Source organism: Paralichthys olivaceus, chromosome 13, assembly GCF_024713975.1.
Source record: "Paralichthys olivaceus isolate ysfri-2021 chromosome 13, ASM2471397v2, whole genome shotgun sequence".
Taxonomy (NCBI): domain Eukaryota; kingdom Metazoa; phylum Chordata; class Actinopteri; order Pleuronectiformes; family Paralichthyidae; genus Paralichthys; species Paralichthys olivaceus.
In genome coordinates, this window is record NC_091105.1 from 25,470,465 (window position 1) to 25,481,153 (window position 10,689).

A 10,689-nucleotide genomic window follows, 5' to 3' on the forward strand; every position below is an offset into this window, starting at 1 on the left:
CTGGAAACATTAGGCAGGGGTCCAGAGAAAATTACGGAGTCCGACATTGTTTTTGCATATGTACACACCGAATCAATATTGATTTTTGTGATCTCCGACTGACGTAGTCGGAGGTCATTACTGCCGACGTGAATAATAATCTTACTGTACTTACGCTTACCCTTAGCCAGCAGTTTTAAATAGGACTCTACGTCGCCCGCTCTGGCCCCGGGAATACATTTAACTGTGGTCGCTGGTGTCGCTAACTTCACGTTCCTTAGAATAGAGTCGCCAATAACCAGAGTTTGTTGCTCAGCGGGTGTGTCGCTGAGTGGGGAAAATTTATTAGACACGTGAACGGGTTGGTGGTGAACCTGGGGCTTCGGTTTAGGGCTACGCTTCTTGTTTCGCACAGTCACCCAACCCACCTGTCCTCCCGGCTGCTCGGGAGCTGCTGGGGGGGCTGGAGAAGCTACAGCTATGTGGCTCGCACCGGCTACTGGGGACTGGCTAGCTACATCTCTACACGATCTACTCTCCATGGTGCAGAGCCGCGACTCTAAAAGGCTCATCCTCGCCTCCATCCTGGCAAATAAGCTACATTTAACACATGTGTCGTTATCGCTAAAGGAGGCAGAAGAGTGACTGAACATCAAACACACTGAGCAGGAGAGAGCAGGGGAGTGAGAGGGAGAAGCCATCGTTAGCTGCTAATGCTAAATTGCTTTAGCTAACGGGTAGTGTGTAGCTCACAGTGGTTTTATCAACGAGTCGCTGAGACAAGGGGGTGTATGAGCGACAAGTCAAGATAGCACAACTATGAAAGCAACTTAGAATAAGCGTAAATGATTAGGATGTGAAAGGGTACAGTGAGAGACGAGGAGGAGAAGAGACCGATACAACACACAGTAGCTAACACCGGAAGTGACACAATACGCTCACCGCAATACGTCAGCACGTCCCACCCATGACATGCGGTCAGGCTTTTGACTACACATGTAGGCCCAACTATGGTTCACAGATACCAGGTCCCAACACTGATAATATATTGCAACTCACAATTAAGAACACTATACTCACTCAGTAACGCAAATATAGAATAGCCAATAGTTTCTCCACAGCCACGGTGTACTACTATTCCACAGACGACGCACAGTTAGCATTGCAGGAGATTAATGTGCCTAATGTTAGCTTAATCGTCGTCATGTAATTATCAACATTACTTCACGCTACAAGAACATACCGTATTACAAATAGTTTCCTGAGCACATATACACATTCACCTAACACACTGGTAAATATTAACCATTACTATGAGGTGCTGCTATCAAAATGGAACTTCAGAAATGGGCTTAATTGATACCAAAAGTCACAAAGGTCACCTGGGCCCCTCTGCAGTTTTGGTGAAAATCAGTTATGCAGGCTCAAAGAGCCCATCGTGACCAGTGGGTCAAATTTGGGGCTCCTAGGCCCTTGGGAAGGCCCTGAAAGGGATTGTAATTTTTCCAAAAAGCTCCAGAACCAAGAGTCTGCAAACCCTGTTTAGGCCCCTGACCAGCTAGAGGGCTGAAATCCAAGTGACAACTCATGTAACGTTGATAAGAAATTCCCTCAAGCAGTCGAAGTTACCAGATATAATGAAATTCCCTACTGACAGTCCTAACATATCACATTCACAGTGATGTTACTCTGACCTTTAACTTCGAATGGAATAAAACCCTTCATCTTTGAATTGAATTTAATATTTTTATCAAGTTTGACGACATTCCCATGAGCTGATCTTTAGATATCAATTTAAGGAAAAATATTTACATACTTTGTGAGAACACTGTGACATTTGGCTACCAAAATGAAACCCAAATTCATGTGAATGTTTGTGGCAAATGTGAAAGAATTCCCTGAAGGCATTTCGGATATATCACATATACAAGGCAAGAAGTGTGCTTTGTGAGGTCCTAGTGACCTTGCCATTTGATCTTTGACAACTGAATTCTATTCAAGTCATCATTGAGTCCAAATGAATGTTTGTGCCACATGTAATTATATTTCCTTTGGACAATCTTGATAAATTATATTCAAAACAATGCAAAGCCATGTGAGCTTGACTTTTTGACCTTTGACTAACATAACGTAGTTGTTCATGAGATATTGCATTCACATGAATGGGACTGACAGATGGATGGACAACTTGAAAACATAATGCCTCTGGCCATACTGAATGTGCAAATGGTAAATTCAATTCAATTCAATTCAATTTTATTTATATAGCGCCAAGTCATAATTTACATTATCTCAAGGCACTTTACATTTAAAGGTCAAGACCTTAAAACAATATTAACATAGAGAAACCCAACAGTTCCCACAATGAGCAAGCACAGGCGACTGTGGAGAGGAAAAACTCCCTCATTAACAGGGAGAAACCTCTGGCAGAACCAGGCTCAATGTGGGCGGTCATCTGCCTCGACCGGTTGGGGTGAGGAAAGAAAAGTAAGGGGGGAGGAAAGGAGAGATGGTTGGAAAGCGGGGGAGAGAAGAGAGAGATGAGGTGGAGAGAGAGAGACCAGTAACAATTTGGCACCATCAAAATCAAGACTAACCATAACAATAACAATGTATAGATCTACAACATGACTAGATATATTAATGAATTGCTGAGTTATTGTAATAAATGAAGACAATGGTGATGGTGGTCGTTGTTGTCCTGTAGTCCCGGTGCCGGAGTTATCTGAAACGAGATAGAGAGAAGAGCCAGAGGGACTATGGGAGGACAAAGTGACACTTTGACATGATGACATGTTAAAACTAATAAATAAATAAATAAACAGGTGTGGGGGGCAGAGAGACAGAGGGAAGTGAAGAAGAGCTCAGTGCATGATGGGAGTTCCCCCAGCAGTCTAAACCTATAGCAGCACAACTAAAGGATGGTTCAGGACTCACCTGATCCAGCCCTAACTATAGGCTTTGTCAAAGAGGAAGGTTTTTAGTTTTACTTTAAATGCTGAGACAGTGTCTGCCTCCCGAACCCAGAGTGGGAGCTGGTTCCACAGGAGAGGAGCCTGATATCTAAATGTTCTACCTCCTGCTCTACTCTTACAGACTCTTGGAACCACTAGAGAGCCTGTGTTTTGGGAACGAAGTGATCTACTTGGATAATAAGGTGTTATCAGCTCTTTGATATATGAGGGGGTGTGATTGTTGAGGGCTTTAAAAGTGAGGAGCAGGATCTTGAATTCTATTCTAAATTTTACCGGGAGCCAATGTAAGGAAGCTAAGACAGGAGTGATATGATCTCTCCTTCTAGTTCCTGTCAGCACTCGTGCTGCAGCATTTTGGACCAACTGGAGACTTTTAACAGTCTTCATGGAGCATCCTGCTAATAGAGAGTTGCAGTAATCTAATCTAGAGGTTACAAACGCGTGGACTAGTTTTTCAGCATCCTGCTTAGACAGGATGTTTCTAATTTTGTTAATATTGCGCAGATGGAAGAAAGCCGTCCTAGACACTAGTTTAATATGGGGGTCAAATGACATGTCTTGGTCGAACAACACTCCAAGGTTCCTCACAGTGGAGCTGGAAGCCAGACTGACACCATCTAAAGTGACTATCTGGTCAGACAGTGTTTGTCTGAGATGTTTAGGGCCAATTACAACAACCTCAGTTTTGTCTGAGTTTAAAAGTAGAAAATTTTGGGTCATCCACGCCTTGATATCTTTGAGACATTCCTGAAGTTGAACTAGGCGATTAGATTCATCATGCTTCATGGAAATATACAATTGGGTGTCATCTGCATAGCAGTGGAATTGTATGTGGTGCTGTCTGATAATGTTGCCTAAGGAGAGCATATATAAGGTGAACAGTATTGGTCCAAGGACAGAACCTTGTGGAACTCCATGATTAACTTGCATGTGCATGGAGGAGTCATTGTTAACATTAACAAATTGGAATCTATCTGATAAATATGATTTAAACCAGTGTAGTGCTGTTCCTTTAATTCCTATATGTTGTTCTAATCTCTGTAGCAGAATCTTATGATCTATTGTGTCGAAGGCTGCATTAAGGTCCAACAAGACGAGGACAGAGACAAGTCCATCATCTGATGCCATAAGAAGGTCATTAGTGACTTTCAATAGTGCTGTTTCTGTGCTGTGATAGGTTCTAAATCCTGACTGAAATTTTTCCAATAAACCGTTACTATCTAAGTAACCACACAGCTGGTTAGCAACGGCTTTTTCTAGGATTTTGGAAATGAAGGGCAGGTTGGATATGGGTCTATAGTTAGCTAAAACCTCTGGATCAAGCGTAGGCTTTTTAAGCAGAGGTTTAATAACGGCTACCTTAAAAGCCTGTGGTACGTAGCCGGTTAGCAAAGACATATTAATCTGATTTAAAATGGAACTGTCAATTAGGGGGAGGACTTCTTTAAAAAGTCTAGTTGGAACAGAGTCCAGCTGACAAGTAGTTGGTTTAGATGATGAAACTAACGAGGTCAGTTCAGGAAGATCAATAGAGTAAAATTTGTTTAGACATAAATCTGGTGCTACGGTTTCAGGACCAGACAATGTATCCGTGTTATTCACTGGGAGGTGGTGGTGGATTTTATCCCTGATGGTTGTAATTTTATTAGCGAAGAAGCTCATGAAGTCATTGCTTCTCAGATCTAGAGGAATAGATGGGTCAGTAGAGGTGTGACTTTCTGTCAGCCTGGCTACAGTGCTGAAGAGGAACCTGGGGTTGTTCCTATTTTCTTCTATTAGTAATGAATAATAAGAGGTTTGGGCATTTCTAAGTGCTTTTTTGTAATTTATAAGGCTATTCTTCCAGGCTAGGTGGAAGTCTTGGCGATTGGTGGAACGCCACTTCCTTTCTAGCTTCCGCGATGTCTGTTTTAGAACGCGCGTTTGGGAATTATACCACGGAGCTAATCTCCTCTGATTTACTTTCTTCTTTTTTAATGGGGTGACAGCTTCAAGTGCTGTTTTTAGTGAGGCTGCAGTACTATTTACAAAGTTATCAACTAGTGTGGGAGTAAGGTTTTGATAATCTTCTTGTATTGTACTGACACATGGCTGAGAGGGAAGGGAAGTGAGAAGGGGAGCAGTTGTTTAAATTTGTGAACAGTTTTGTCAGATAAACATCGACTGTAATAGACTTTCCGTCCAGAATTGACGTAATTAACAATTCAGAATTCAAATGTAAGTAAAAAATGGTCAGACAGAAGCGGGTTCTGTTGGAATATTGTTATATTTTCTATGTCAATGCCATATGTCAGGACAAGATCAAGAGTGTGATTCAGGCAGTGGGTCGGTTGATTCACATGTTGAGTGAAACCAATCGAGTCTATTATTGATTTAAATGCTGAACTAAGGCTGTCATTGGCAACATCTACATGAATATTGAAATCACCGGCTATAATGATTTGATCTGTTTTAAGAACTAGTTCTGATAAAAATTCAGAGAATTCAGATAAAGAAATAAATATAGCAATACATGATAAATAATTTCTTCCATGTTCTTTTATTTTACATGGATGGTTTCTTGACAAAACAAGCCAACTCTATAAATGTGAACTGAGTGTCAGAAATTAACACGACATTCATAGCATCTGCAAACAATTTTTCCCCACAAATTTCTGTAACTTTCTGAGAATCTACATCACAGTATATTGTAGAATATCATGTGTTTCAATACTCACCTTATTGATGGAACCTCAGTGATGTCTACTGTCCCTGGCTCAGACACTCTCTCAAGCATCTACGGTACATGTCAAGACAGGTAATGGTAGCATTAAAATAACATTAGATAACTACAATTCAGTTGAACTATTATAGTTTCAGATATTAACCATTTAATTCCGAGTTCAGTCAGGAACCCTTTGTTATGATTTACCCATTTGTTGCCAATGGGGACACAGTTATGATTGGCGCTGAAGGCTCCATTCTTTGGATGTTCCCTGGTTAGCTGAGCAGCGTGCTAAGTTAAGACAGGGAACATATGCAGAACCCCCCAGTGGGCGTAGCAGGCAAGGTACTTTGGTTAAGATAATTTACCACAACCGTGTTTGTACTCTCTGCTGCGGCGGCAATTTCTGTGAAACAAGCACAAAGTCAAACACTTCTTTCTATAAGTTTAATTCAGCATCTGCAGATGGACTCATTAGTACACATCACCTGATTGACATGCACAAATGAGCAAAGAACATAGGATAATCTGTGTTCTTATAACTCACAGCCCCCTCCCACTAAGCATGCAAAGGTATATATTACCCTTCTTTAGTTTCACTCACTGGAGGAGACATCCTGTCCTTTTGTTTACATGTTCTGTGGATGACCCCCCCTGTGAGAACCCAGTTGTTTGATCCCAATCAGAGATACTAAAAGATACCATAAAGTTGTGGTTTCTCAAGGCCATAAAACTCAAGTCTCTTAAGCCACCATACATACAAAAATGTAACATTTCCATTACAGTGCTAAAAGTGTTAGAGCTGAGCAGGGATCAGTGAAGATGAGGTCGTATTTAAAGAGACCAATTTGGTGAGAGAATGGGCTGTGATTGGTGGGTGACTGACGAGTACCCATAAACCTATCGGTAGCTGAGCACATGACTCTGTGTCCTGCATGAACTAACACAATGCTTCATTAGTCACAATTCAAGTTCAGGATTTCTACGATGACATTCTCACTTTAAACTTAATTTAAAGTATCTTGAATTGAGGCAAATTAAAGCTGACCTTGAATTATGATCAGTCACAATCAAATTGTCATATATCAAAAATCATAAACAGGATTTATTTTCATAATTAATTATGGATAAAATTACAAGGTATGTTGCAGAAATCTGAAATGGATATATATATCATTGAGCATTGTACAAGTTACATTGTACAAGTACATGTTCTACTGAATAAGGGATCAGCCACTTGCTATCTGTAATACAAACAGCCATCATCAGGAACATCAGAGAGATCATAGTTAATAATCATCCCAAGGCATGGAGGAGACTGACTGTCACAGAGTCATCAGCAAATTTGAAAAGTAATCTGTTGTCATGCCAGCTGCGGCAGTCATCAATATACACATTATAGAGGGGAGGTGAAAGGACACAGGAGGAGACCCTGTGGATGATGACAATGTGTCTTACATGCATTACTTTCTGTGTCAGTTGTCAGTTGCAGCTCGAGGCATGTATCCAAAATTATCTTTTCCAGGCACTATACTGATACTGTAGTCACTACAAGTTACGCACGTTCCATTTTGCCAGGGGGACATTTAAAACAAACCAGTCTACAACACAATAAAAATCACATGAAAATCAACCCCCCTCCTCATCTTTTCATATTTTTTTACTCCTCAATTTTTTAATGTGGATTTAGAATTTGATACTGAGCATAGCCGTGAATTGCCCCCCCAAATAGAAATGGTACAAGTTGTCAAATAAATGTTATGTACATAAATCCCCACAGATTTCAAAAACATTCTCAGAACACAGTTAACATCACAGTATATTGTAAGGTATCACATTTTTTATTACTCACCTTATTGATGGAACCTCAACCATATTTACTGTCCCTGGCTCAGACTCTCTCTCAAGCATCTACAGTAGGTGTTTTCATTCCCAAAAAAAAGGCTCTCTTGTGGTTCCAAGAGTCTGTAAGAGTAGAAGAGGAGGTAGAGCATTCAGCTACCAGGCAGACAACTTCTGTGCATTTACGGTTAAACTTAAAACATTCCTTTTTGATAAAGCCTTGCTGGATCAGGTGAGTCCTGAACCATCCCTTAAGCTGCTATAGGTCTAGACTGCAGGGGAAACTCCCATCATCCACAGAGCACTTTTCCACTTCTCTCTGTCTCTCTGCCCCCCCCCCCCCCCCCCCCCCCCCCCCCCACTCATTTATTTTTTTTAATAAATGTCAAAAACTATGTTATTGACGTGTCTCTTTTCTCCCATAGTCCCTCTCTCTCTTTCTCTCTCTCATTGCAGATACCTCTGACTCCAGAACCGAAGGAGAACAACTATTATTATTATTATTATTATTATTAACAACAATACTTAATTAATTATTATATTAATTGGTGCTGCCATCATTGATAATCAATAACTTCTTTACACTGTGTTTGTTTACATTTTAACTAGTAAGAGCTGACTAGTAAGTAACTAGAACTAGTAAGAGAACTAGAGTAAGGTCTCTCTTGCCTCCCCCTCCCCACTATTTCTCTTCTCTCCCCATTTTTCTCTGCTCACCCCAACCAGTAGAGGCAGATGACCGTCCATATTGAACCTGGTTCTGCTAGAGGTTTCTCCCTGTAAGTGAGGGAGTTTTTACTCTTCACAGTCACCAAAGTGCTTGCTCATTGTGGGAACTGTTATGTTTCTTTATATTAAACAAGATTTGAAGGTCTTGACCTTCTATGTATAGTTCCTTGAGATAATGTATATTATGATTTAGCGCTATACAAATAAACAGTCTTGGACATGGAATATCGTGAATCGTCTTCATAAAAGTGACACTAAAAACTCAAAGTACTCTTCAAATAAAGTTTCTCCAAACGTGTTTGTTATTTTATGTAGTTATTAACACGATATTCCATGTCAAAGAGTCCATTTCCCCGGATAAGATGTTTTTTTTCCCATTATTTGCCACTATAAACACACTCTGACCTCCTCGAGCTTTTATTTTGGTACTTCCTGTTACCGGCATTTGAATTTGCATATTAGTTAAATAATTAGTTTCACCCGAAACATTTAGATTTAATATTTAGATTTAGATTCAGATTTAACATTTAGTTTTAGAATTAACATTTAGATTTAGAATTAACATTTAGATTTAACATTTAGACTTAGATTAAGATTTAACATTTAGATTTAGATTTAACATTTAGATTTAGATTTAACATTTAGATTTAAAATTTAGATTTAGTTTCAGATTTAACATTTAGATTTAGATTTAACATTTAGATTTAAAATTTAGATTTAGTTTCAGATTTAACATTCAGATTTAGATTTAACATTTAGTTTAGATTTAACATTTAGTTTTAGATTCAGATTTAACTTTTAGATTTAACATTTAGATTGCATAGTTAGATTTAGATTTAGATTTAAATTTAACATTTAGGTTTATATTTAGCATTTATATTTAACATTTAAGTGTAACATTTAACATTTGGATTTAAATATTCAAAATATCTCTAAGTTAACAAATATTGTTGTAAATGTGCAAAAAAGTGACTCTCAAAATTTTTTTAAACATGGTTTGAAGCTAAATGTGACAAAATGTTGCTGTTATTTTCAGCGTGAGCTGCTTTACAAACTGCACCCCATAAAAGAACAGTTGAAGTAGCATACAAAATAGCCATGGTATTAATGATAAACTAATCGCATGAGGGATCGTCTCAGTTGTTCATTTGGAAAAAGGGAAACTGTAATAAAGTTATTGCATTACCTGAAAGGGACTTGTCTGCCCCTGCTGCCTTCACCGTCTCTCATCCTTCCCACTCGCTCTCTCTTGCTCGCTCTCTCCCACTCCATACAGCGTGTATATGTGTGGCGTACACATATACACTGCCCCTTCTCTTAAAGGAGCCACACTACTCTTACAACACTCTTCTGCAGCAGACATTTGATAATTTCATCATATCAACCCGTTACGCTATAATGTGAGCCGTATAATGTTATTAAAAATTAAAAACAAGAAAGATCTTACCTTTGCACCTTTCCTGCCACACAGGGAAAGACAACGCCTCCACGACACACACAAATGAAACTTATCTCTCTCTCACGTGTCTGTGTGTGTGTGTGTGTGTGTGCGTCGGGTCAGATCAAGGTGGTCAGCGGGACCTTTCATGTGACACCTGCATTTAGAGACGCGGTCTTTCCCTGCGTGGAGTTGGAGAGAGCGAGCGACCTCCGGTGACCACGGACAACGATATTCCGGCTGAAATCTTGATACGGACACACAGGGGATGCAGAGGACGCAAAAAACTACAGAGGAAAAGGGAGGCTGTGAAACAACAAAGACTTATCAAGAAGAGCTATAAGCCGAGTCTTCCCTCCGTTGTCATGGGAAACGTGAGATCGCTGGGGAATAAGATGGACGAGCTGACTGCACTGGTCCAAAGTCAGAAGGAGTATCGTGAGTGTAGTTTAATGTGCTTTACGGAGACATGGCTGCACCAGGATGTTCCCGACGACAACACCACCATCAAGGGCTTCCATACAGTGCGCATGGACAGAGACAGCGTTCAGAGCGGTAAGCGCAAAGGAGGGGGTCTTTGCAGGCGACTGAAAGACCGCGTCTCTAAATGCAGGTGTCACATGAAAGGTCCCACTGATCACCTTGATCTGACCCGACACACACAGACACGTGAGAGAGAGAGAGAGATAAGTTTCATTTCTGATGAAAGTGTGTGTCGTGGAGGCGTGGTCTTCCCCTGTGTAGGAGAGGTGTATAGGCTGGTAAGATCTTTGTTGTTTTTTAAATCTTTAATAACGTTATATGGATCACATTATAGCGTAACGAGTTGATATGAAGCGGAGCTCCGGTGTGTTGTTTTCCAATTGCTGGTGAAAGTGAAGGGGGTTAACCCCGCAGTAAGCAACATCACCTTCGGCCCTGGATGGAACACACCTCTGGCTACGACCGGTGAGCTCAAGGAGGCCTCAAGGAGGCCTCATCACTACTGACACGTAAATCAAAGACAGTACTTTACTCACCAC

At 40.3% G+C, this 10,689-nt stretch overlaps 2 long non-coding RNA genes across 3 annotated transcripts in view; both read right to left on the reverse strand.

Annotated features, from left to right (window-relative positions):
- LOC138413538 (uncharacterized) overlaps window positions 1-9,748 on the reverse strand; it is a 63,743-nt gene extending 53,995 nt beyond the window's left edge. Inside the window, exons 1-2 of one of the 2 annotated variants that reach the window (XR_011245897.1) lie at window positions 9,677-9,748; window positions 7,511-7,623 (exon numbers count right to left, since the gene is read on the reverse strand). This is a non-coding gene — a long non-coding RNA (uncharacterized lncRNA). Of the gene's footprint in view, window positions 1-6,743; window positions 7,624-9,676 lie in introns of those variants that run through there. The other variant, XR_011245896.1, reaches the window with a different exon arrangement.
- LOC138413584 (uncharacterized) lies at window positions 2,214-6,061 on the reverse strand. The gene is made up of 3 exons (XR_011245957.1): window positions 5,866-6,061; window positions 5,672-5,730; window positions 2,214-2,704 (listed from the first exon to the last, which is right to left on the reverse strand). It is a non-coding gene; the product is annotated as an uncharacterized lncRNA (long non-coding RNA).
- Window positions 9,749-10,689: the final 941 nt, after the last annotated feature.